Genomic DNA, 27,218 nt, shown 5'->3' with positions numbered 1-27,218 from the left:
GGAAAACTGCTACCCCAGAGGATTTCCAAAGCCCTTTCCAACCCTAAGGGTAACTAATTCTACCGTGAGGTCCCAGATGAATTTGGCCTCCTCTTTCTGATTCCTAGTCTGTGTCATACATAACTAAAGACCAGAATTCAGTTAGATTTTTGTAACAATCTCATCTCCCCGAAAGTGCTAAATACTAGAGCATCTTTTTTTGCTACTTGTAGCTATCTTCTCCATTCATTAGTGGGCTACATGTGAATGATACTTTATCTCTACCTCCACTTTGTCCATTCAGAATGACCGGCATTCAGAATAGCGGAGGACACAGAAGAGGGTTCCAGTAATGAGACCCTAGTTAATATATACGTCACAGGCATCTTTAAAGGTTTGCTATAAATTGCATTTGCCCTGTGGGCTTTGGTTCTTGCATCTCATGAGGAACCCAAATCCTCATGAGGGTCTATGTGACTGTCTGGGAATTGATTTTGGGTTTTTGTGCTTTCCGCTGGAAGACTACAAAAAACTTTAAAACATACAAGAAAGACTGGGCAAAAACTGGAGAAAAAATAAAAGAAAGAAAAAGTGTCTTGTGATTCAGAACTTGTACTAAATTTTCTAGGCAACAGGAAGAAGCAGCTGTTAGCCTGTGAGTTTTCCTCAAGGCCAAAGTCGGGCTCCAGAGTCAAGCGTTGGCCCCAGTGTCAGGCACCAGCCCCTCACAGTCAGCCTGAGACTCACATTCTGTCTGTGTCCCAAACTAGTTACTGACTTGCTCAAACTAGTTATTGCAGAGATGAACTATTCCTACTAGAGAGTGCTTTTTTTTTTCTTTGCTAAATCAGCATGATCAAATATTTCTAAAGCTAAACCAAATTATATACTGGCTTACAAAGATTATCCACACCCTTGCATCAATTAAAAAAAAAAATTGGAGCTGCCACTGGGAGGGAGTGGGGAGAGGCTATTTTGTGCTTAGAAAGATGCCCCGAGGCAGCTGTAGACTGCATTGTTTTCGTTCAGCTTTGGCTGGGCTGGTGTGTGCATTAGCTCATGTTCCAAATCTGTCACCAGAAGAATGTAGCGAGAATCTTGGTTGAATCTTTCCGTCCTCACCCTTTGCTTAGCCAGAGTCGTGTCTACATAGCCAGGATCGCCAAGACTTAAAAAATAGCAGTTTTGAATAAAACCTAACAGGCTTTTTACATGATTCATAAGAAGAAATGGAGGTACTTCTCCCAATAGCCCAAGAAATACATCTCCTGTTCCCTGCTCACCCCAGAGCTAGTTGCTGCTGAGTTTTAGAACACATGGGACAGTCCTTTTCATAATATCTGCAGGTCTGAACTGAAACTAGAGAGAGCAGAGAGGGAGGGAGGGACGGGGCTGGTGGAGAGAGAGAGGGAGGGAGGGGGCTGGTGGAGAGAGAGGGAAGGAGAGGGAACCAGGATTGGGAGCAGCCATGGCTGCATACTTGAATTTGCGATTTAGGTTGATCACCTCTGCCTTTAAAACCTCAAGCAGGAATCCAGGGCTTTGTGTAGCTTTCAGGACAGGAGAGCCCTTCCTATGTCTCCTACCCTTGTAAGGGACCCACAGGTTGACTGTGTGCTTTCCTTGTCTCCCGCTAACTCTGCTTTAGCCTCTCTGGAGGTCAGTTTCCTCATCTGTGAGATGGGGACAGGGATATTCCCCTTCACGCCAGCAGGATCACGTGATGCCACATTGCCTAAATTGCTTTGTAGATTATAAAACACTTTTACAATGTCTACGTTTGTGAAGTGAAGATTAAGTGAGATATTGAAAACATGTTGTATGCTGTTAAAGACTGTAGATATGGAAAGAGCTAGTGTTGATTCATGTTTGCTGTGGGAAACTTCTGCCTGTACTTGGCACTGGGCGAGAACTTGGTTTCCACAGGTTAGAAGGCAGGAAAGGGAAGAGTGCAGCAGAGGATGGGGTGACCCCTCTGGCTGGATGCCCCACGGGCTATGCCCCATGCCTCACTAATTATGGCACCATTTCCCAAACCCCTTAACCACTCTGTTGTTGATGGCTTGCTGAAATGCTCTCACCATGAGCTCTGTGTCCAGAGGGAAAGGAAGTTTTAAGAGACAAATGACAGCAGGGTCCTGGCACAGCTGAGCTCTCCCTGGAGGGGGAGTCCCTGGAGGGGGAGGCCTCGAAGGGGAAGGGGCCTGTGGCAAAGCGTTCTCAGACGTGAGAACCAGCAGCTCATGACACAGGGCTGAGAGACGGGCAGGCACCACTGCAGCAAAGAGCTCCTGGGGTGGTCTGAGAGCCAGGCCTGGGGAGTGGGGAGCCCAGAGGCCAGAAGGACAGCTGCTCTTCCCCCAGGGGCCACAAACCCTGGTGGGGGTGAGGACAGCTCCCTGAAGTGGGTCACTTCCTCTGTGCGCCATGACCAGTGGCCTGGTGCCCTGGGTCTGTGGCGAGGGCCATGGAAGGTGAAGCGTGATCACGGGCCACAACGAGGCATTTGAAAAAGGCGTGTGTGACGGGAGGTGTGGATCCAGCCCGCGGAGTAGAAACAGGGAGAAATCAAGAACAAGGATGAGCTGTGGACTTTTTCCCTATAATATGTATTTATGTCTTGCAAACCGAGTTTAAAAGCTTTGCCTGCCCAAAGGGTATTTTGTTCAGTGTTCACCTTATTAGTTGTTCTTTCCCCATCAAGAAACTGATTAGTAGGATGAATGAAATGACTTTTCTTTGCTACTCAACCGAATAGTTGTGACCCTTCTGTTCCTGTCCCCATCCTCTGTAAAAAGTGTAATTGCTGTTAGGGCACTTTACTCTCAGTGTGCATGGGGCTGGAATCCAGGCACCCTGTCCACCTCTGCCCCGCAAGGCCCTGCATGTCGCTTTAGCAGGCTTGCTGGGAACATGGCTCTCCAGGTAAACCTTTCAGTGCTCCCCAAGGCGGTTGTGCATGCCTGTCTGCAATCCTGGAAACACGGAGGTGGACGCTTCTGGGGCCCCATCTGCAAGAACCCCAAATTCCATGAAGGAAGCCAGTCTAGCTTGGACTTTTCGCTTCCTAGCTTAACAGATGTCAGGTAGCAAAGACAGACCTAAGGGGATGTGAAGCAGTCCTCCACCCCTGGACTAGCTCCTCCTCCTCCTCTCTTTTCTTAGCATTCTTAACCTTCCGGAAGCTTCTCGGCATCTTGTCAGGGGCTGAGGACTCAGACAATCAAACTCTTTAGAACTGGGTGAATAGAATAAAAGGGCTTATTGAATCTCCAAGGATAGGATTTGGAGTCTGTACATTTAACAACATACTGTCTTGAGGCGCCTGGAGGGCTCTGCCTTCAGCTCAGGTCATGATCTCAGGGTCCTGGGATGGAGCCCCACATTGGGCTCCCAGCTCAGTGGGGAGTCAGCTTGTCCCTCTCCCTCTGCCTCTCCCCCTGCTTGTGCTCTCTCTTGCACTCTCTCAAATAAATGAAAACTAAAATCTTAAAAAAAAAAAAAAACACAACATACTGCCTTTTTAAAAAAAATTATAGGATTTGTGTATTGACTGTAGCTTAATATGTACATGGTGTTAAATTTTCTTAATAAAATTTGACACGTTCAAAATATTCTATATTGTGTGTATTTATAATTATAGAAATCCTATTTCTATAATTATAAAATATGTTGCTAATTTGGGGACTTCTATAATAATATTCTTTTCCTTAGAGGGTGTGGGCCGAAGGTGAATTGCCCAAGCACCGTGAATTCCTGTGTGTGATAAAGGAGGCAGGCAAGTCAGGAGTAGCAGGTATTTGACATATTTGGATTTTGATAACCAACCTGGATAGAGTTTAGTGAAAACAACCTGGTTTCTGAGGACCTGAGTCTGATGGAAAGCTTATCAGGTCCCTTGGCTTAGAATCTTCCTGGACAACAGGTGGAGAATGAGAAATGCCCCCCTCCAGTTCCCAATTGCAGTGTGTTGGGAACTTCAGGGACAGCAGCTTATATTCTTATAAGAATATCCTTCTCTTCTTCATGTGAAGGTTTCAGGGCAAGCTTCAGGCACTTACCAGTTTACTTCCAACAGTCGGCTCCTGTTGGAGTCTGCAAAGGACTGTGGGACAATTTGTATCTCATTTGCACTATTAAAATAGTGTGAAATTTGTATAAAACATTTGTATAAATTTGTATACAACATAGTACAGTTTTAGTGTAAAATTACAGACCCCCTCTTCTTTCACAGGTGCTCTTTAACTATCCAAATATTAATGGCTGCTATCAAAAGTTTAAAGTATAAGCCAGAGATTAGGGCCACAACCTCTGAGGTGCGTTCAGCCTGGGGCACCATAGTTGATGTCCGCTTGAATATCCGAAGTCCTCCTTTTGTTTAAAGTTTAACAGATCAATAATTTAGAACTTTGGAGATTGTTTTCTTTAAATTTGGACATGGACTTGAAATTAAACATATTGCCACCACCCTTTCTCTGGCCCTAAAAAATGAAGTGGAACACAAGTGAATAGAAACATGTGGGGGAAATTATTTGAATTTTGTTTATACTTACAGCATATTAGTCACACAGATTCTGCTTGAAAATCAACGAGGCTTTCTTTTCCAATTTAACATTTCCCCTAACAAAGCTCACTTTGCATATTTTCAGTTGTTTCTGTGTGTTGTTCATTTGGATCACACAGTACATCTTATAACATGCCACTTCCCCTTTCCTCCATAACTAACGGAGATCTGTAGCTGTGGGCCCCTTGACATTTAAATCTCCATCATGGAGAACTCACCACGAAGTGGAAAAATCTCAGCAGCCAGAGACTGAACAGCACCTGGGCAGGTGAGGTGGAATTTTTAGCAGAAATGAGAACCTACATGTATTCGGTTTTTGTGAGTGTTTGTACTCCTGAGAGACTCTCTCGTCCTTTGTCTTGTGAAATATTCAAGTGGTTTTATCTTCTTACTTGAAGATGTGTAATATGTGGAGAAATAGAATATGCAAATATGACACTTAAACACTTACAAACATCACTATTGCTTTCGAGAAGCCTCTTAGCATGCTGTAAGCATAAGAGCAGAACCTAAGACTAGTATAAAGCAGCAGAGATGGTGCAGAGCAAGTCGCTGCCCCTCCTCCGTCTGAGCCTAGAACAGACCTCAACCACCCAGAGCACTTGGACTTCCGCACGCGGGGTGGGGCTGGGGGGGGGGGGGCATGCGTCAGAGCCCCTCTGGGCCGGGAGCGAGGCCGCACGAGTTGGCGTGTGTGCTGCGTGCTGCCTGGGGCATCTAGCACCCGACATCCTGTAAGGACTCACAGAGGAATGATTCCGGTTGCACCAGTGTGGGCTTAAAAACAGATGGGGAATGGGAGAGTAAAACAATAGTGTTGTACAGCTGTGGGATTTATGATTATTGTTTCGTCAGATGTGAGCTTCTGAATAAAACGTTCCCAGCACTGTAATGTTTATACACAAAAGAATATACTGTCGTGGTGCGTTGTTGCACCCGTTTGTATGGATCAAGAGAGACCTGTTCCTTTTTTATGAGACTGCCTCGCTTTTATAACTATCAGTATTTTAGTTTATAATAGGGATAGTTGAAAACAGCCAAAGCCCTTTTATGGAGCTGATAATAAAGCCTCGTTAGTTTGGATTTCGTGGGTCACTTTATTTAGCAAATGCTTGCTGAGGGCACTGGCAGCCAGCTCCATGTCTGCCTGGAGGAAGAGAAAGGGGAAAGGGAGGGGACAGTGACAGACAAGGCTTTGAGGAGCGAGACCAGCAATACAAAATCACTCCTGCTTCCAGAGTACCTGATACTTAATTCCTGTGACATACATTTCACACACATTAAAATAAAAGGCCACTGGGCTTGTGGGACATTACCTTATGCTTGGTCGTTGGTTACCAGAATGGAATTTTCTCTTGTATCCTTACCGATTCTGTTTCCACAGCCCCAGAACAGGGACACTTGGTGCATATTTGTTGAGTAAATGAATGAAGTTATTTGCTAACATTTCAGCTTGTATATATCTCACAGATATTAAAGCTGCTGCTGTAAGCAAAAATGTCCTGACTTCAAGCTTTCCATTTAAGAGGCGTGTTCGTAAAATTGACTTTGGAAAATGCATCAACTCCTTTTTGCCGCTAGGGGACGACATCGTGCAGTTAAGGATTGGCATTTTTAATTCTTTTTAAAAGAAAGGTTGGTTCTTGAGCTAATGCTCTTAGACGTGGATAGCTGGGACTAAGTTAAATCAGTATTGCAGGAGGGACTTTCACGCTGTATCAGCGTATTTTAAGCTTAACACAGGGTAAGCATGTGTCCGGGTTAAAAATATATCCATAAAAATAGCCTGACAGTGTGCTTAAAAACAAAGTATTATATAAATAGGTAGCAAATGAAGATTTAGTCCTTAATAACTTTAAAGTCACTTTCTGCCACCCAACCCAATAGCGTATATGGCCTAATAGCCAAAAAAGATAGAATGTGCATATTAAAGAGAACACTCTTTCCTCTTCTGAACAGGCAAAGATCTGATAAAAATCCACCGTTCTGCCTGTGCACTTGGCACAGTTTTAATTTCAAGGGAGACAGTGCAGTGGTTCTAGTTCTGCTAACTGGATGTTGACGAAATGCATATACCTTCAAACTGATGGGCAGCTACTGGTTTAATATGATCAGGTCCATGAATACATCTCTTGTCCTGGAAACCTGTTGGACAACCTTGCTTAAGATGGAAACGCCAGTGGGAGGGTGAGCACAGTCCTATCTTTAGTGTTAAGGAGAGAATCACAAGGACTGAAAGGGAGTTTTGTTTGTTTGTTTGTAACATTTAATTAGAGTAAGATTAGCTCAGTAGTCATTGCTGATTATTGGAGAAATGAACTTATTCTTTTTTTTTTTTTTTTTACTGTCTGCAGTTCAGGGTCTGTAACACCCTGAGGTTTGGCCACATGGGAATTCCAAGGTAGATCCAGGTCCCCCTGCTATGCCAGGCCTTCCCTTCCCTTTTCAGCCGCCCCTGCTTCCTCCCTAAGGGATCCTGGCCGCCCTGCTGGGAAGGGCTGGCCACCACTAGCTCTGGGTCTCCTCTCCTTTCCTTTTCCTGGCCTAGGCTCCCTGGACGTGCTAATTAAGGAATCAAACAGCCACAGGAGCTGACGGTTGAAGAAGAAAGGGGAATAACAATGCTTCCTTGCTCTCTAACTTGAACTTGGCCTTGAACAATGGGAAATTAGCTGTTTGGGAGTAAAATAAACACAAAAGCCAGCCAGGCGGGTGGGTGCCTGCCGGGGAGGCCCTGTGAATTCCCTCTGCCTGCTGAGGGGCCACAGGGACCCAGAGCAGCTCCAGCCCTCCTCCCCCCAGCATTCTGCCCACCCCACACCCCAGGGTCCCTGTGGTTCCTCTCCTGCTTTGCCTAATTTAGAGGCGGTAAAGGAGAGTGCAAGCCGATTCCTTTATGGTTGAGGTTGTGAGGGGAAAGGCGTGTTAAGGACAATCTGGGGGTTGGTGTTTGCTTTTTAAACTGTTTTCCAAGGCTGCTCTCCACCGAGCCAAAGGACAAGCTTTTGGTTTTAAGTATCCCACATCCCTCGCTCTCTCTCTCTTTGTTATGAATATCTAGACAGGAATTTCTGAATGCCTCTGTTGGAGAATCCCCTAGGGACTGAATAGGTAAACCCTGGATTCCTGAAGACGAGAACAACTGATCTAATAGTTTCATCCCCAACATAGCAGCATCTGTTTTTCCTAACAATTGTTTCAGATACTCTATAAACTCCATTCCTCTGAGAAGCAATCTGAGAAATTCTGAAGGAAGCTTACGTTTACACGAAAAAGTTAACATTGGATGCTAGCACAGGGGGAAGGGTGGAAGGACGAGGCCACCAGATTAGTTTCCGCTTGCCATAATTACGGATTTGGGCCGTACATTGGACTTCACACGCGCACTGAGACTTTTGCTGAATGCTGCCCTCAAGGTTTGCGATCTCATGCTCCCCGACCCTTCCTCATCTTGCTCCAGTTCTCATCCCCAGCAGCTCCACTGCTGAGATTTGAAATACCAGTAGTGTTCAAAGCTCTATTGGGAGGTATCAAATTTTGGTGGACCGTGGGGTGGGACGCCTTCTGAATGACAAGGAGACTGATGGCTAAAAGCTGGAGGAAATTTGTGCCGTGATGAATGTGACACAGTTAATCACCACGGATGTATTCTTGCCCTTATATGTAGAGAAGACGTCTCAGGAGCCTGGGGTGGGAAAAGTCTCTGAGCCCAGACCTTAACAGCATGAAAAATAATGGGTGTTTGTGTTCAGGCACGGTTTGGCCCACAGCGCAGCCTCCTTATTTGAAAAGACAGAAGTTTAGTTTTCACCAGCACATATTTTGTGGAATGCTAAGGATTGTTCCTGCACCTGACTCAGTGACTCCCTTTTAAGTACTCAGGACATGCAATCTATTTGGAGACAGTCAGTGGCTATTTTTGAAGTCTGGCGCCTCAGGAGTCAGGATGCATGCTAAATAAGTTGCTCCAAAGATTGAGTGTGCGTTCTCTGAGGGACCTGGGAAGGGGGCTGGGGGAGGCAGAGGCAAAGAAATTTCCCTTGAAGCCTAGCTACTCCAGGCTTGCTGGAGGTAAGTTCCTTTAACTCTGCAAGCCACCCTGGGTCTTAGAGTCTGGCAGGGTTTGCAGACCAGTATCTATTATTATGTAAATGGACCAACAGTGCCGCCTTTTAAGAGATTTTGGCAAAGTGTAACCCTTTGTCTGCCAAAAGGTAGGCTCTCCTTTTCCTTGTGAGCCCAGAGTTTGCACAGTAAACAGTGGGTGACCTACAAGCCAGCCAGTCAACTTGCACATTGCCTTATTAGGCAGGCCGGCAGGCCAAGGAGGCTGGCGTCTGGGGATAGGCCTGCAGAGCTGGGGGCAGTGGACTGGTATCCTGTAAGGAGCCAGAGAGCGCAGACCCTGGAGACGTGGCCTAGTACTGCTCAATTAATTCTAGTGCACTGTGATGACAGGAATGTGCACTGTCCTTGGCAGACAGACTTTATGCTATGGATGGAAAACAGGAGGTGGCTTCACAAAGGACAGAGTGGTAGATCTCCTTTTCCTAGGCTTTTACTCACTGTGTAGCTTGTACTGTATTAGGACTTACTCTATGGAGTATGGACTCTTTCAGGAAATGTTTAATCACAGAGCACATGGAGGAGGAGCCTGAATTAATTCCGTGGCACGGGACCACACAGGAGCTTCAAGTTCATGTCGCTTGTCTAAGTGATTTCTTTCTTTTTTTTTTTTTTAAGATTTATTTATTTATTAGAGAGTGTGCAGGGGCAGAGGGAGAGAGAATCCTCAAGCGGATTCCCCATGGAGCATGGAGGCTGACACGCGGCTCAATCCCAGGACCCTGAGACCTGACGTAGCTGAAACCAAGAGTCGGCTGCCCAACCAACTGAGCTACCCTGATGCCCCTTGTCTAAGTGATTTCTTTTTCATTTCTGTACCTGGTGCACCCCCCAGAAATCTTGTAGCAGCAAAGCTCTCCAGCTCTTTGAGCCAGCAGACAGCTCCTCGCACAACCGCCCCCCCGCCGCCCCCACTGCAGTTAGGGTAGGGAAATGGCTGTGGACTCCTAGGGGAGTGGATAGGTACCTGAAGTGCTCCAGCTGGGGCCTGTTTTCACCTCACCATCTTCCTTTGATTGACTCCTGTCTGCTTCTTGTCCTTCAGGGAAAGGGCCAATCACTTTGCCCCTCCTGTTAAAGAAATCCTTTTTTTTCTGTTTTAAATATCTGTTTCCATCTCTGTTGACCGGCTTGGCTAATTGGCTCCCCAAGGCATGGGCTATAACTTTGAGTTACGTGTTCTTAACACAGGAACCTTTGACTTGTACAAAAAGGGGTTTGTTAGCTCGGTGCTGAGCTCCCCTAGGACTTTAGAAGACCCCTGAAACTCCATGAAAAGCATGTTGGCTGGAAGCAACATTGCCGCACCTCTAATTGTAAAGAGAAAAATATTGTGTGCAGGACAAGAAAGAGCAGAGAAATCTCTGGAGTGGGTACATTTTCTTTATGCATCACAAAGATGTCAGGGGAAGGAAGAGGCTTCTTGTTAGAATATAAACTTTGAGTCCCTGAATGAGAAGCCACAAAGTCTACTGCACTGTAAATTCCAAGACTATTGCTTGAATTTTTTACATCGAGTTATCTTGAATGAGGAAGTTAGGATTCTAGCAAGTGGGCACTTGAGTTTTCCAATTTGATTTTAAAATATATGTATATAACTTTAATGATAAACAATGATTTGGTTTTAAGGCCTAGTCCCTGTTCTGGGAAAGTTAAAAGTGCTGCCTTTTTAAGGGGAAGAATCGCTGACTCATGTGAATGATACTGTTTTAATCGGGTGTTTTGATTCTTCGGTAATTATCTCAAGAAGTGATTAGCTACAATGGAGCAATAATAAATCCTTCACTCCAAATCAATATGAGTGTAAAACATCACATAATTTACATTGACTAGGACACTACAGTTTACATACTTCCATGTGGTCACAGTTAAAATACCTCCGTTCATATCACTGGGTGTTTTGAAGATAAGAGCGGGAAGGAAGCGCCGCATGTTCTCTGTTCTAGGAAGTGAGGACTTGCAGTTGTCCCACCGTGTTTGTCTCAACTCTGCAGTGCACTTGGCTGTTCTGAAGCTGGAGGGCACAGTCTCTCATTACCCCTGGGAAGACCTGATCATATATGGGGAAGACAAATAGACGCACTTGACAGGAACCACGGAAGAGGTAGAGAAACTTCAAAAGGGTCATTGAGAACAAGGTGGAAGAGGACCTTCTGGGCAAAAACCAGCCCTGCATCTATTAGGTGATTTCCTCATCTAGGCTGTGATCTCCTCGAGGCAGGCACTCATTTCAGCATTCCGACCGCCCTGGTACCTGACCTCTGGTAGTTGCTCCGTGAATCCTGTTGGGAAAGAAGGGACAGCTTCTGCAAGTGAAGTGGGAATATACCACAGGACATAGGAGAGGTCTGGGGCAAGGAGCGGGGAGGGAGGGGCAAAATTTTTTATGTTTGTCTTTTGCGTATTGGGTTCAGATCAGTGGCCGAGCATCTAACTGGAAATACCGTGCAAATAACAAGAAATATCAGCTTTCAGATGACATCTTACTCTCAACACTGAACTGCCCTGTAACTTCCATCCCGGGCAGTCAGTCTGTCTCATTGGCTTCTGGTGTCTGTGGCATGCTGGCTGGCCAGCTGTGTCTGGTAAAAGAGACCAAAGCTCAGCAGCACCGTGGCCAGCTACGGGCCGGGCTGTGACCCGTGGAGGGATGACAGTAATGAGTTTATCAAAAAGAAGTTGGCCTTTATAAGCTTTTTTTATTTTGCTGTCCACAGTCCCCGTTATGGTAAGAGGCATGCAAGCCACGTATAGGAAGCGACTGGGCTAGTACGTCTGTGCTCCTGGAAACTCTTTTCTCGCCACCTAAAAACCATGCAGCATGATGTTTCAGCGTGGTGTCAAGGCGTGAAGAGAAAATGAAATTTCTTCTGCTTGGACTTCAGTGATGGTTTTCATTTTCTTCGTAGTGGGTGAATCTCCTTGTTCTGGGAGGTTCCTGCCTTCCCACCTGCCTTCCCACCTCTGCATGGCCTGGCCTCTCCTGTTCCTCCTGAATGTGGCCTCCCATTCCAGCTCACACCTTCTTTAATAAAGCACTGCTCTCCTCCCATCTGTCATGCTCACATGACCCCTTCCTCCTAGCACATCCTCTCCTCCATTCCCAACTAGGCTCACCATCACCATCATCTTCTCCAGGAAGCCTTCTTTCATCAAACTCATCCATTTGGTTCAATTTTCCTGCTTCTTCCTGGATGTAATCTTAAATGGCTTGTACTAGTGGTTTTTGAACTTTGGAGCATATCATAATCATAATCATCTGGGGTAGGAGACCTTCATTTTTAACAAGCACCCCACGTGACTCTGAGGGGCACCAAACTTTGATATCATTTGCCTTTTTATCAGATATTAAACTGACTCATAAGTGTAAGTATATCTTTCATCATTTCAAGCAGAGTAGAATATATCTTCAATTTTCATGTCATAACCTTCCTATGCCACTCAGTCTTTGAGCACAGAATCTGCTTTCCTGGTGATCACTGCACACGGAGAAAGCTATCAAGAACATGTCCAATCTTAGCAACATCCCCTGCCCCCCCCATCAGTCAGCAAATGCATTGGTAACCAGCTCTGAGACTCTAGTGAAGGTCCTGGGGACCAGCTTACATACACTTGTAGAAAACATTGGAGATGCTGGGAATGGCAGGTTGCTGGATTTTTCTTGAGTTTCCATACTAATTAGTTTTGTGAGGTGGTGGTGGTTGTTTTTATGAAGATGCCCTTCTGAAGAGAAGGAAGCCCAGAAATTATTTTATTCAAAGCCCTTTCCTTCAAATCATTCAAGTATAGTTGTAGAAAGGCTATAATCTATCAGGTATCAAGAGTAATATTATACATTTACTGGTCTACCATCTGGACTTTTAGACTCATAAAAGATTCTCATATCTAATGATTCAGTATTTGCTTACTTTCCGTTCATGGTAAAACCATCAAATAGCGAGTATTGAATGACTGGAGTTGGCTGAAGCCTTGTCTGAGCTCCCTGGATAATTGTAATCATGCCAGCCCCCTTCCCCTGCTGGGGTTCCGCCCTCAGTGAGCGAGCGAGGTGGGGCTTGGGCCCCTGCAGCTCTCAAGAACAGTGTTCTGCACCCCATGCAGTTTCAGATTTTACACACTAAATATCTAATTATATACTTATTTGTCAGATCATTGTTGAAGGACCCTTTTGTATGGGTGCTTCGAATAGGTCAGAAATGTTCTTGGCGTCTCCCAAGAGGTATGCCTCATATATGTGAAATCACGCAAGATTTGTCCTTTGTGTCTGGCTTAGTCATTGAACATAATGTCTTCAGGGTTCATCCATATTGTATTACGTGTCAAAACTTCATTCCTTAAGGCTGAATAATATTCCATTGTAGGTATATTTCAGTGTATGTTTTAAACGTGGAACTGACCTTTGTTTTTGTTTTTTTCCTTGCTCTCAGAAATGGTTGACCTTCCCTCCTCCTTTAAGCTACCTGGGTTATTTTCCCCAAGAAACATTAGCTACAGATTCAGAATTGGCCAGAAGCTAAAATGATTAGAGATACTTTTCACTTCAGATGTTAACATTCTTCTTTTGGACATTCAAAGACATGCATAAGTCCTTGCAGTTTTCCCTTAAGCCTTTTTCTTTAAAAAAGAGATCTTTCCTATAGCAAGATGGGCACGGTTCTTTCAACACATCTGATACAGAAATATCTGTGAGTTATATTTCTTATCATTGAAAGTACTTTCGCCTTTTCATGTCTACATACTTGGCCTGTTCAAAATTAGCTTACACAATCATACAACACAAAATTTTATTTGAGACTTCTCCTAAATATTACCACTAACCAAAATTCACAAAGCCTTTACAATGTGCGCAGGAGGAGAATTACTCTAAAATAAGGAATCTGGAATGTCTGAATAAACCAGTATGTGATAAAAGGGAAGCAAAAGGGACTACCCAGGCTTCCCACTGGTGGGACGGCCTCCCATCAGGCAGTTGTGCTCAGATTCAGAGTCTGCACACAGAAATAAAATCCACCCCAGAAAATGTGAATCCCATTTCCAGCTGCTTCTAGCATACAAAATATCCCTTCCCTAGGCTATAAAAACATAGCCTTCACTTTGGAATTTTCAGTGGAGGCCTGTAGTAGCTTATAGTAGGTTTTTAAAATTGTTCTGCCGCACTTGTTAAAATGGTAGAAATGTATCAGTAATTCACAACAGTGTGTAGTCAGGTGTTGCCCATGTAAATGTCAGCTCACTTTCCTGTGGACTGGGGAGGCTCCCAGCGCTATCCAGGGACCACCTTGAGGAAGCGTGAGGGGACAGTACTCAGGCCTAGGCAGGAATGTCGCATACACCCTACACGCGCATCTCCTTTCAATATGGAGATGCACTCAGGGATTAGATGATGCGCTCCGGTTTTCAGAGCGCTTCCCCACACAGTTGACCCTTGAACAACACAGGTTTCAACAGTGCTGATTGACTTCTCTGTGGATTTTTTTCCTAATACATACAGGACGGTACTTGTAAATGTATTTTCCTTATGATTTTCTTAATAACGTCTTTTCTCTACTTAGTTTATTACAAGAATACAGGATATAATGCACATAACATACCAAATATGAGTTAACCGGCTGTGTATGTTCTTGGTAAGGCTTTCGGTCAACAGGCTATTTTCAGTTCAGCTTTGGGAGAGTCAAAGTTCTACTCTGATTTTTGACTGTGCAGGGGGTCGGTGCCCAAACCCCTGCATGGCTCAAGGGTCAACTGTATATTCTCTCTTTAATCATGGCCTCACCTTCATATTTACCTCTTTGATTTCATTTTGATTGACCAGGAAGTGGCCGTTTTGCCTTTAGAGCTACATTTTAATAAGCAGCCTGTCCCTGCCCAAGGATTCATCCTAGAACACCCTGTATCTGCGTTTTCCCGTCTGAGATGGGGATGGTAGCAGTAGCTCCCTGCAGGCCTTGAGAGAACTAAATGAGTTTAATGCCCCAGGGCACTTAGCATTGTGTCCGCCTCTTGGTGAAAGGTCAGTAAGGGACCCAGTTCCTATGCTATTCTTTACATTGTCACAGTAGATTTGGTAGAAAATGTGTAGCTGCCAACTGAGGTGTTGGGCTGTTTTCCTTTTCATTGACTTTGTTCCCAATTTCTCCTTCATGATGATGACCCCCCAAAGGACAGCTTCCTCTCATGTTGCAGGGGTGCATGAATGTTGTCAGCCAGAGAGGAGACGGGAGGACTGGCCCCTCAGTAAAGCCTCCGTGTAATCCCGAGACACAACTTTGAATCACAGTCCCTGAAGGAGTTAATACCTTGATCCTTTGTCATCTAATGCCTTATCTTTTGACCTTGGCCATTTAGGAGGTGACCCTTCTTACCTGGACTCATACTGACATTGTCCACAATTGGACTACAGAATTCAGCTCCCGTTTTTCCCGTTACTTCATATCCCTGGCAAATCTTTAGCATTTCTTCCTGTTTCTCCCTGCACGCAAATATTTATATTCCACATCCTTCTTCACGTTGTAGGAAAGACAAGAAGACATTCCTAGGAGTCTCAAGTTGAGGAAGGAGTGGTAATACTTCTCCTTTATGCCTCCTAGAAAAGAAATAGAATTGGCTGAGAATGAGCCAGAATCTAAGAATGAGGAAGAGTAGAAGTGAGCCCATTGCTCGTCTGCTTGCTTGCTCGCTTCATTCACTCATTCCTCCAGTATTTACAGTTCATTGTTCTGAGCCAGGCACTGTGCAAGGAATGTGTCTCAGGTGTTGACCCTCAAGTTTGGTAATCCTTTAGGAGACCTGGCTTTCGAATAGGAAAAGTGTAGTTGGCAATAGAGAAACGCTGAGAGAGAAGAAAATCTACGCAAGGGCTTTAACAGGAGAATTCAGTGTTGGTTGGCAGGGGAAGTTGGTCCAGAACTTCCATGCGATTGTGGCCCACATGGGGTTGAGTTTGAGAAACACTGGGTTGCATGTTTTCAAGGACTCTGGCAATTCTCTGGGCCAACACCCCTATAGTGAAGAAATGCATATATTCAGGGGAGAAGGGCAGGTTGATGTTGTGCATGAGCCCACAGACACAATTCCATTCATGGTTTTCTCCTGGATGTTTAGGCCAAATCTAAGCCTTGGAATTTTAAAAGGATCTATTACCTCTGTCTTTATTTGTAATTAATTGTTTTGGTAACTATAGAAGTAATTCATGCTTATTGTGGGAACTTTGGACAATAGAGGAGGAAAAACATGAACAGAGTTATGTCTGAGTAGTGAGATAATTAATGCTTTGGTCTGTTTACTGTCTTTCTGATAAGGTGGGGTGCTTATCTCTGTCTCTAATGCATCATGAAAATTTTTCCAAATCACCAGTTGAGTTTCAAACCTGGTTTTCTTGTGTAATTTATTTACCCATTTTTCTGTATGTTTCTCTATGTAGGCTGGTTCCATTTTTATACGTTTATAAACAAAACTGTGGTAAACATCCTTGTACTCATTCAAAGTAATTTCCTTAGTACATTTCTAGAAGTAGAATTACTGAGTCATTGCTTTATACACTCTTAAAAGTTGATAGTAACACCCTTATCTTGTCTATCTCCAATAAGATGGGGACCTTGGAAAGGGAAGGAAGAATCATAAGTTGCTTGCTTTTTTCCATAATACCCCCACCCCCCAGGCCCTGACTTCTGTCTTTGCCTGAGGGTCTCAGACATGTCCTATTTACTCATGTCTGGAGTGACTGCTGGATTTGAGGAACATCTCTGGAACCAAAACCAGGCCAAGGAATCATATGAGATTTGTAAGAAGCTGGCTTGACTCCTCCCAGGGCCAGAGCGGCCCTTTTACCAATAAAACCAACATAGACCAGAGGGCTGGGGACCCTGTGACATCAATCCAGGACACATTTACAGCAATGGCCCCTGTTATTTTGTGTCCAGACTGATCAGGAATGTGGGAGTTGTCCTGGGGAGAGCAGGAGAATGTGAATTCATTTCTAGTCTGGTACTGCCACACCATACGCTGTGTGACCTTGAGGGCGGTTGTCTAACTCAGTAAAATGAAGACCATGTGATCAGAAAGGCCCCTTCAGCTCGTTTTCCCAGAGTCCATGGCTTTGGATTTACCAAGACGTGATACAGTTGTCTGAGTGATTTCACTTTGGGATGTCAACATCTCAGTGGCCCATTCATAGATCCTTCTTGGTCATCCGCCACCCACGGATCATGACATGACATGCCCGTGACAGTGACCTCCCTCCTGCCCCTCCTATTTACATATTTATGCTCCTTCCACTGGAGCATTTTTTTGTGTGTGTGCCCATATAGCGGAAACTTAAACATTTGTTTTCTTTTAAACTTCAAGATTGAAACTTCAAAAACATTCCGTAAAATAGTTCCATAAAACATTAATTCTGAGCATTGAGAAAACTGTGGTTCTTTGAAAATGGAAATGATTAGTGTTTCTAACTGGACACAGTGGCAGAGAATTTTGTGCATATTGTGTATCTCCTTTTTTCTCTGTGCTGAGCTGGTGGTTAAGTGATGTTGGAAAGGGAGTACAGCACCATCTCTGTTTTAAATTAAGATATCTTCTCCCTGAAATTTAAGAAAATCACAACCACAATTTGAATTTTCTCTGCAGAGAAATAAAATATGCTAACCTACAGAATGATGTGTGGAAATGTTTGTCTGTTTGGTCGCTCTTCTGTGTGAATGAGCCACCCTAAAATAAGAAAATTATTATTAATTGTTATTATTTCTAATTATTGGAGAGTAAACTTAAAAACCTCATACTTTCTACTGATGTAAAATATAGATTTCTTTCATCTTTATGATCTCATGAGGATGAGATAATTAAATAGGAAATTAAATTGTATATCCATAACTTAATAATGTTGTGCTTTTTCTTTTCAACTGTGAAGCCATATTTAAATCTGTTTGCTTTTTTCCATAATGGATGAGTGAGGCAAATAATTCTGGTTAGAGTCCATTACCAGCTTATAGAGAATATCCAAATTCTTTTTAGTCTCTATTGGAATTTCATTTTAAAAATTCAAACTAGAGATACTCCTTAGTAACAATTAAAAAGAAACATTTAGATATACTTAAGATAATTCTAATTGAGTGTTCTCTAAGAAGAGTAGTTTTCAGGAATATATATGGTCATGAGCAGGTGATACTGTGTTTTATAAACTAAATGCTTTGTAAATATTATTTATAAATATAAATATTATTTCATCTCATGTAATTATTCATTTCCAGAATCAGTTGCTTGCACAATTTCCTCCCTTTCTCTTCACTTTCCAACACTTCCTTCTTTTTATTTATTTATTTTTTTTTTTTTTAAGATTTTATTTATTTATTTGAGAGAGAGAGACTGAGAGAGAGAGCACATGAGAGGGGGGAGGGTTGGGAGGGTCAGAGGGAGAAGCAGACTCCCTGCTGAGCAGGGAGCCCGATGCGGGACTCGATCCAGGGACTCCAGGATCATGACCTGAGCCGAAGGCAGTCGCTTAACCAACTGAGCCACCCAGGCGCCCTAATACTTCCTTCTTTTTTCCCAGTTATTCTGGACCTAACAATAAAATGTCCACTACAGTTATCCACAGCTACATATGTTGTTCCTTGCTGAGTTTTTTTAAACTGCCCTATTTGCCATATTTCTCCCCAGTTTTATAGAGTTGTAGTGACCAGCAGTATAGAGAGAACGACAGATGCCACTGCTGACCCATGGAGTAACCAGCGCTGGGGTACCTTCTGTGGATGCACCTTGATTAATTTCTTCCTTTTCAAGTTAAGTTTGTAGTTTAGAGATCAGTTTAAGTCCATCTGGTTTGAAATCAGGATATAAAATCAGTGAAAGTCATTTTAGAGTGTGACCTCTAGCCCTCAGCAAAGATTATTCCATTATTTCATATGGTCACTTAGCACACATTCTCTGGGGGCCTGCTCTGCACCTGCTACAGTGTTCAGTCCCAAGCATACAAAGATGGATATACTCAAGGTCCCTGCCTCCCTGCAGGTATATGGGGCAAATCATGGTCTGGAGCCTACCTTCCCCAGATCCTATGGCTCCATCACTGACTACATGAGCAAGTTACTCCCCTAGCCCTGTTTCCTCATCTTGTAAATGAGACCATTTTCTTAGGTTCTCTTTAATGCTCCTTTTAGCTGTAATATTGCCAGCCTCTAATTATTGCATATTTTTCTTGGAATTGCATTATTACTGTTTGGGCTCACCACTTACATGTTGTAGTTAAAAATAAATAGGGGGATTCCAGGGTTTCCAGTCCTGCATGTAAAAAGCTTGGGAGTCCCCACTTTATCCCAACAATAAGAAAGAAGCTGCACAGACTGAAAAATCAACAACTCTTCTTGGATCCATAGGAGAGGGGAGGCCCCAGGGCAAACAACTGCTCCTGAGATGAGAGACATAGGCCAGTACGGGGAGTCAGGGATCCCGGGAGTAGAGACCCTCAGTCAATGCAAGGGAGCAAAGGTAGTCTCTTCCACAAATGCTGCTGGAACAACTGGATGGCCACATGAAAAAAAATGAATCTAGACCCAGACCTTACACCCTTCACAAAACTTAGTTCAAAATGGATTATAAACCTAAATGTAAAACACAAAGCTATAAAACATCTAGATGAGAGCATAGGAGAAAGCCCAGATGACCTTGGGAATGGTGATGCCTTTTTATTTTTATTTATTTATTTATTTTTTAGAGAGAGAGAGCATGAGCGGGGAGAGGGGGTGAAGGGGCAGAGGGAGAAGGAGAGAGAGAGAATCTCAAGCAAGCTCTACACTCAGCGTGGAGCCCGACGTGGGGCTTGATCTCACGACCCTGAGATCATGACCTGAGCCAAAATCAAGAGTCAAGACTCTTAACGGACTGAGCCACCCAGACGCCCCTGGTGATGCCTTTTTAGATGCAACACCAAAGGCACGATCCGTGAATGAAAGAATTGACAAACTGGACCTTATTAAAATTATAAAACTCCTGCAAAAGACAATTTCAAGAGAATTAGAAAAGCCACAGGCTGGGGAACAAATATTTGCAGAAGACACATCTGAAAAAGGGTTATTATCCAAAATATACAAGGAATTCTTAAAACTCAACAATAAGGAAACAAACAATGGCCTAAAAAATGGGCCAAAGCGTTTAGCAGACACCTCACCAAAGAAGATACACAGATGGCAAATAAGTATATGAAAAGCTGTTCCACATCATACGTCATCAGGGAAACTCAAAACAGTAAAATACCACTGTGCACCTATCAGAATGGCAAAAATCCCAAACACGGGCACCACCAAATGCCGGCAAGGATGTGGAGAGACATGAACTTTCGTACATTGCTGGTGAGAATGCAAAATGGTACAGCTGCTTTACAAGACAGATTGGCACTTCCTTACAAACCTAAACCTATTCCTGCCATATGATGCAGCAGTCGCACTCCTTGGTCTTTACCCAAAGGAGCTGAAAACTTAAGTCCACCCAAAAACCCGCACATGGATGTTTGAGCAGCTTTCTTCATCGGTGCCCAAACAAGGAAGCAAGCATTCAGTAGGTGAACGGATAAACAAACCGTGGTCCATCCAGACAGTGGAATAGTATTCAGCACTGAGAAGGCGTGAGCTGTCAAGCCAGGAAAAGACATGAAGGATCCTTAAATGCATATTACCAAGTGAAAGAAGCCAATCTGGAAAGGCTGCACACTATGTAACTCCAGCTCGGTGACATTCTAGGAAAGGTGAAACGAGGGAGATAGAAAAAGAGCAGTAGTTGCTGGGGGAGGAGGGGGAAGGTGAACAGGCAGAGCACCAGGGATTTTTAGGGTGCTGAAAATACTCTGTGTGATATTACAGTGAGAGATGTGTCCTTGCACGTTCATCCAAACCCATGGAATGCTGTGAATCCTCAGGTAAACCATGGTCTGTGGGTGATTATGATGAGTCAAGGCAGGGTCATCCTTGGTAAAAACGTAGCTCATGGCGGAGGCTGTGCATGTTGCAGGGGAGGGGGCACGTGGGAAATCTCTGGAGCCTTCCCCTCGATTCTGAAGTAAACCTGGACCTGCTTTATAAAAATTAAGTCCCTTTAAAAAATAACAACAAAATAAAAAGGGGGCAGCCCGAGAGGTAAGGCCTAACTTAAGAGCTTCTGTCTCAAATTAAAATTTTTGAACCTCCAGTAATATCTGCCTTTTCTTTTCCCACAATTTCGCTCATATGTTGTTCATAAATCTTAACTCTTAACGATGGGGTTTTGGCTTCCCTGTTAGGTGAAATATTTCATTTAACTTAGCCAAAGCCAGACTCAGAGCAGCCTGGGAATCGTTAGGCAGCTTCCCTTCTTCCCAATACATCAAGAGTCTCTGTATGGTTCCTTCTTGTTTATTTTTAGGGCGAGGAGGAGTTGTTTTGGACTCCCCCGTGGTGGTGGTTAGGTTGCAGTATTGTCTATGTAGCTGGAACATAAGCTGGGATTCGGCCCCTGCTTTGAAGTGGTAACATCATGAATGGCCCATCAGCGGAGTGCGGCCTGGTTCAGCATCCACAGGCCTGATTTCTGCTTGTAATCTGATTACGGGGTTTGAGCTGTTCCAGCCTGCAGCCTCCTGCTCTGCGTTTACTATACTTTCAAGGACACGAGTGCCTGATTGCTCTAGCCCTGGGCTGTGAAAAATCTCAACCCAGTTTTGCTTAGACGGGCTGAAGGCCACGGCCGGTGGAGAGCACCAAGCCTAGAGCTCTAGAAAGTGAGTAAACTTTCTAGGTGCAACCATGTTCAGAAGCCCAGAGATTGCTGGCTGTCTGGGAGCTTTCAAGTTCCCTGAGAAACAAGGTAAGGCGAGAGAAAGAGGAACTGCATTTGCGGGTTTATTTTATAACGGGATGAATGCCTTGCATCCTCCATTTTACCTTGTATTCTCCTGTGTCCCGTTAGTGATAGTTTCCTCAAAGGACACTTGAAAGATCCTAGTGAGTTTATAAATTAGCTTATTTTGTGGCTGAAAAACGTGAGGTTTTTTTTCTTTTATTTTTTTCCTATTGTAGGTTAGAGATACTGCTGAACCACGAAAGCCTTTATGCAGGAAAAATTGCAAACTCAGTCACAATGCCCAAACTTTGGGTCCAGTTCTGGATATGCTGTGCTTTAGCTAAAATAGTTTTCTAAACCGAATGCTATATATACTAAATTATTTCCAGTAGACAGTGGTGTTTGTCTTTTTATTAAATCTTCATGTGATACTCTTTGGAACAAAATGTTGTTTTTGTAGTGGCTTCCTTTTGAGTACAGAGGAAAATGCATGCTTTCCATTTAACTACTGGAGTGGCACCGCGGATTCTGTTCACTGATTGAACAAAACTGAAATGCTGAAGTTATTTTGACCGTCACATGTGAAATTCAGGCTGTCTGTGTCCAAGTCTTTTACAGCACAAATGCACTTTTAGGAGGTGATTTGAACAGGCCTCAGCTTCAGGAATTTTCTTTTACAACATTTGGTAGCTTTTTGAACTGAGTTCTCTTTTTTAAAATACATAACAAAATATTTGTATAAGTAGGAAAAAAGCTTAGGTGTTTAGTTGGCATGATACCTTTCATTTTATTATATCTCTCTAATTGGTAAGGATTTCCAAATTCCGGGATTCTGTATGTGTTTTGCTGGATAATGACATGTCAGCATCTGGTCTATTTTGTACCTCCTTTTCCTCAGGCTTCTGCCCCCAAATATTAAACAGTTAAAGGCACTGCTTAGAACTCTGTGTAAGTGGTCTGCTTGTGGTTTTCTTGGTGGACAAATGGTTACTATACCAAAAGCTGTAAAACAGATTACTTGCCGTTAGACTGGTATAAATTTGTCTCTGCCTGGTTTTGATTAACTGGTCCACCCGGATGTGTGTTTTTGCTGCATGGGATTGTTACCACCTGTCTTTACATAATACATATCTTATCTTCAAAAATAAAGAAAGAAATTGTTAATTTGATGTGTTGTTGTCTAGATTTTAATGAAGACAATAAAGACAGCGGGCTTGTTGCCCTGCTCATTAACCCCTCCACGCACACATTCTTTAAAGGCATCTCAAACATATCAGGCGGTGATGAGTTTCACCGTTTCTGGTTACCTGGACCGAAATTGTTAAATGTTTTTTCTCCTTTTTTTCCCCTGAGTACGTAACTGTGCTGTTCAGTATTTAATTGCTTTGAGTTATTCTTGTAGCTATAACAAATTTAAATGATAGTATTGAACTATGTCAGATTCCCACCCCCCTGACCACCTGCAGAGTTATGTTGGCTAAATTTCAGGAGAGGAAGAAACTTTGTGTATGTAAAATGTATGTTGTGGAATTTGATTCTTAAAAGGTGTCATTTTTGTATTCATATTTCTTGTCTGGTTAATGGTTTCCTTTTTCTTAAGTTATATGTTCAAAGGTACTTTGAAGAATTTTTTTTTCATTGGAGTTTTTTTTTTAAAAAAACAAAACTTATTGTGTAGCTATTTCAATGTTACATTTTTTCTTTCCCCTTAGATTTCAACCAGAAAAACTTAAACTGCGTTGGATTACCAAGTCAAAGAAAAGTTTCAAGGTAAAGTGGTCTTTGCGCAAGGAATCATAAGTTTTGAAGATTTGTGGTAGCTTTTAGAATTATTCTCCTAAATTCCTAATTCATGAGTTTGAATGTTTGAAAATGTTTTCTCCCCAGAGTTTGATTTATTAAAATATATAAAGCAAGCTGACCTAATAGTACATTCAGCTAAAAAAGATTATTTTTGTATTCATTAATGCTATTTATGGGAACTATTTACAGATCAGATATAAGTTTGAACCTGTAAAGGGCTATTATCTTTTCTTTCTTGTACCAGCCTCCAAGTGTGGGATGTTCTTTTGCAGTCTGTCCATCAAGTAAGAGAGCTTTTGATTTTTCAAGAAAAACTTTAGCCTTGTTCTTTCCTTCCATCCTTCCTTCTTCCCTCCTTCGCTCCCTGCCCCCATCCAATCCATCTGTCCAGTGAGGTCTTTTTTTTTTTTTTCTTGACAGAGAGAGAGAGAGAGCACAAGCAGGGGGAGCGGCAGGCGGAGGGAGAGGGAGAAGCAGGCTTCCTGCAGAGCAGGGGGAGCCCAATGCAGGACTCGATCCCAGGACACTGGGATCATGACCCGAGCCGAAGGCAGATGCTTAACTGACTGAACCACCCAGGCATCCCCCAGTGAGGTCTTTTAACCGTTCTGCACTTCAGTTCCCTTGACTGCAAGATGTTATGGGTACTAATTTGATTTACCTAATGTGCTAAGACTCTCTGGTACATAATCATTCATATAAGCTCTTGTAAAAATTAAAGTTTGTGCCAAACAAGATAGCTGTATCTCAAATGCTTCTTAGTAGATCACCGTCCCTAATAGATTTTGAGATTTTCAAGTGAATACACAAAGTTATTACCCGTAACATATGCAGGCATCAATCCCAATGTACATTTCATGATGGTAGAAGGACCCAACCCTGATCTAACCCCTCATTCCACTCAGATGCTTTTGTTCCTAATGTATCGTGTATGACATTGTTTCTTTACTATAAAGGGTTTGCATTTCAATGGCATTGAATAAACAGATGTCCTCATCAGACTGAACCTTGTCCTGCATTGAAAATGGCATGATTGATCTTGTGAGCACATTAGTGAGATAAAGCCTTGATGGACTGGATCCATGTCTTAGCATCAGGCCACCTAGAGCCGTAATGAGCCAGGGTCAGCAGTAAGGCTGTCTGTCTTATTTAACTCAGGAAATCTTAACTTTTCTGGTGCTTGGCACAGTCTCCCATATTTCTCATCTTTGCCATATTTTTGATAGAATCTAAGGCTTACAGCCTTAGATTAGTTAGTTCCAGCTACTATAACAAAATACTATAGACTGGATGGCTTATAAACAGCAGAAATTTATTTCTCACAATTCTGGAGGCTGGAAGTCTGAGGTCAGGGTGCCAGCATATTGGGGTGAGGGCCCTCTCTCAGGTTTCAGACTGCCAACTTCTTGTATCCTCATTTGGTGGAATGAGCTAGAGAGATCACTGGGTCTCTCAGAGGGGTTGTTTTATTTTAATTGAAGTATAGTCAATCTCTGGGTCTCTTTTTACAAGGACAGTATTCTCGTTCATGAAGTCTTTACCCCGTGACCTCACCTTCCAAAGTCCCCACCTCCTAGTATCATCACGTTTGGGGGTTAGGATGTCAACATCTGAATCTGGGGGAGTACAGATGTTCAGACCAGAGTAGCTTAGTTCCCAGTTCGTCCCTAGCAGGTTGGTGTAGCTGTAACAGAGCTAGTAAGTGACTATGAAAAAGGAAGAAGAGGAAAGCATTGCTTACTTAAGGATAGCAGAAGCGTGAACTAGGAGGTCAGACGTTGCAGTAGAGACAGATTCAGAGGGACACAACTGCTCTGAAATGGTGAACAGTATCTCCTCCGGACCCATGCAAATCACAGTCTCCTTGCCATGAGCTAGAGTAAAATAGGCTGGAGATGCAAGCACTTGCCTCCTTCAAAGCAGTCTAGTCAACCAGATGCCAGAGGTGCAAATAGGAGGTAGTGGACTTTGATCTCTCCTATCCTGTAATGTGAACTCCAGTAGAAGAGTGAACAGATTGGAGGGAGCCTTTCCCAGCGTGGGTGCTGACTAATCATTGTCATGGTATAGCCCCATTTTGTCAAAGATAGGTGCTAGTAACTGCAGAACATCTTGTCCTCACTTCCCTAAAATTTCCCCTTGTTTCTACTGCTGGTATTTATTTATTTGTTTTTTTTTAAAGATTTTATTTATTTATTTGACAGAGAGAGACACAGCGAGAGAGGGAACACAAGCAGGGGGAGTGGGAGAGGGAGAAGCAGGCTTCCCGCTAAGCAGGGAGCCCGATGCGGGGCTCGATCCCAGGACCCCGGGATCATGACCTGAGCCGAAGGCAGACACTTAATGACTGAGCCACCCAGGCACCCCTCTACTGCTGGTATTTAAGTAGGTTAATGGGACACATTAAAAAAAAAATTATGGAGGCAGGGAGCAATCTCTTCTCAGATTATTGAAGCAGAGGGAAGGAGGTAGAGTATGTAAAATTTAGTCCTGAAGAGAGCACTATTTCAGAGGAGATGGAAAATATATAAAAAATACAAAAGGTGCTTCTTAATAGTAGAAACTTTTAAAATATAATTCAAAAATCAAGACTGTAGCATTTACTTTAGTTATATATGGAGTTACATATTTCATATTGAATTACAGACTCATGCTTTCAGTTTAGCTGTGGCAACCTATCCATGCCTATGGAGGTTGTCGGGCAGAGACTCCTTGTGCCAGGGGTGATGGTCCGTGAAGAGGAGAGCACCATCCAGCATGCAGAGCTCAGTGCTTTGGAGTCATCTATTGTGTGAGTTAGGCTTGGGCTCCACCAGTCACACTGCTTGGTACCCCTGACTCAAAAAAGTGAGAGGAGGGTGATGTTAGGGCCCTTTGGGGTATTTGTGTTTTACTAGCCATTAGATGATCAGAAGGAGTTACTCTTTCACAAATGTTCCAGAATCCTTTTTTTTTTTTTTTTGAGAGAGAGTGTGTGCTAGCATATGGCAGGGAGGGGTAGAGGGAGAAGGAGAGAGAGACTCTTAAGCAGGCTCCACACTCAGCGCAGAGCCCGATGGGGGACTCAGTCTCACGACCCCTGAGATCGTGACCTGAGCCAAAACCAAGAGTCGGAGGCCTAACCAACTGAGCCACTCAGGAGCCCCTATGAATCAATAATTTGAAATGAGACACTTGCAATATGTTCTACAGATAAGAAACCAGGATACCATGAGAGAAAACAACAGAGGTGCATGATATAGATTCGGTCTGCAGTGAGGCAGGCACTGGGTCAGGGGGTTTCTTCCTTGAGGAACTGACCTTAATCTGAGACCCAGAACAGGAGCCAGACTCAGTCAGGATGGGGAGGAGGGAACTCAGAGTAAACGGCATTTACAGTGAACCATGTTAGGAGCCATGAGCGCGTTTCCTGACAGCATTTGGGTTTTCCACTGGTTCCTGACCAACTGTGAAAAGGCTGTCCTTTTCATTGGTGCTGACACTCTTGTAACTTGTTTGAAGAAAGTAAGTTTAGGGGCTGTCAGGGGATGACTCGGAAACCCCACTATAGAAGTTCAGAAAAATGTTTAACTGGGGAGCAGTTTCTTAGTCTTTATTAGCAGCTTTTTGATAAGCACAAAAAAGGGGGGAAATAGAAGCCAGCAGATATTTATGTTTGAAAATACGAGATAATATTTGTACCCCAAGGTCAATGGCCTGAGAAACTGAATATTTCAGGGATTGGACCATTTTGGTTCAATATAGAGTTCTTTTCCTGAGATTTGAGTTTCCCAAAGAAAGTACAGAACTTTATCAAGATGTTTACACAAGTAGCTAAATAACCAGTTACAACAGCATGCCATTCTTTAAGTAGGCTCCATTTCTACAGTTATCTAATTCTGTAGGTTTATACTAAGTCCTACATCTGAATAAAACACTGAAAAAGAATTGTCAGTGCATCATGATT

At 43.3% G+C, this 27,218-nt stretch overlaps 1 long non-coding RNA gene across 1 annotated transcript in view; it reads left to right on the top strand.

Moving 5' to 3' along the window:
• The window catches only part of LOC110577248, a 133,362-nt gene that overhangs the window by 104,525 nt on the left and 1,619 nt on the right, over positions 1 to 27,218 (top strand). Inside the window, exon 3 of the long non-coding RNA XR_002480110.1 lies at positions 23,182 to 23,239. This is a non-coding gene — a long non-coding RNA (uncharacterized LOC110577248). The remainder of the gene's footprint in view (positions 1 to 23,181; positions 23,240 to 27,218) is intronic.

Source organism: Neomonachus schauinslandi, chromosome 5 (genome assembly GCF_002201575.2).
Source record: "Neomonachus schauinslandi chromosome 5, ASM220157v2, whole genome shotgun sequence".
NCBI lineage: Eukaryota > Metazoa > Chordata > Mammalia > Carnivora > Phocidae > Neomonachus > Neomonachus schauinslandi.
The sequence above is the reverse complement of the archived record's forward strand: the minus strand, read 5'-3'. Positions and strand labels throughout refer to the sequence as shown.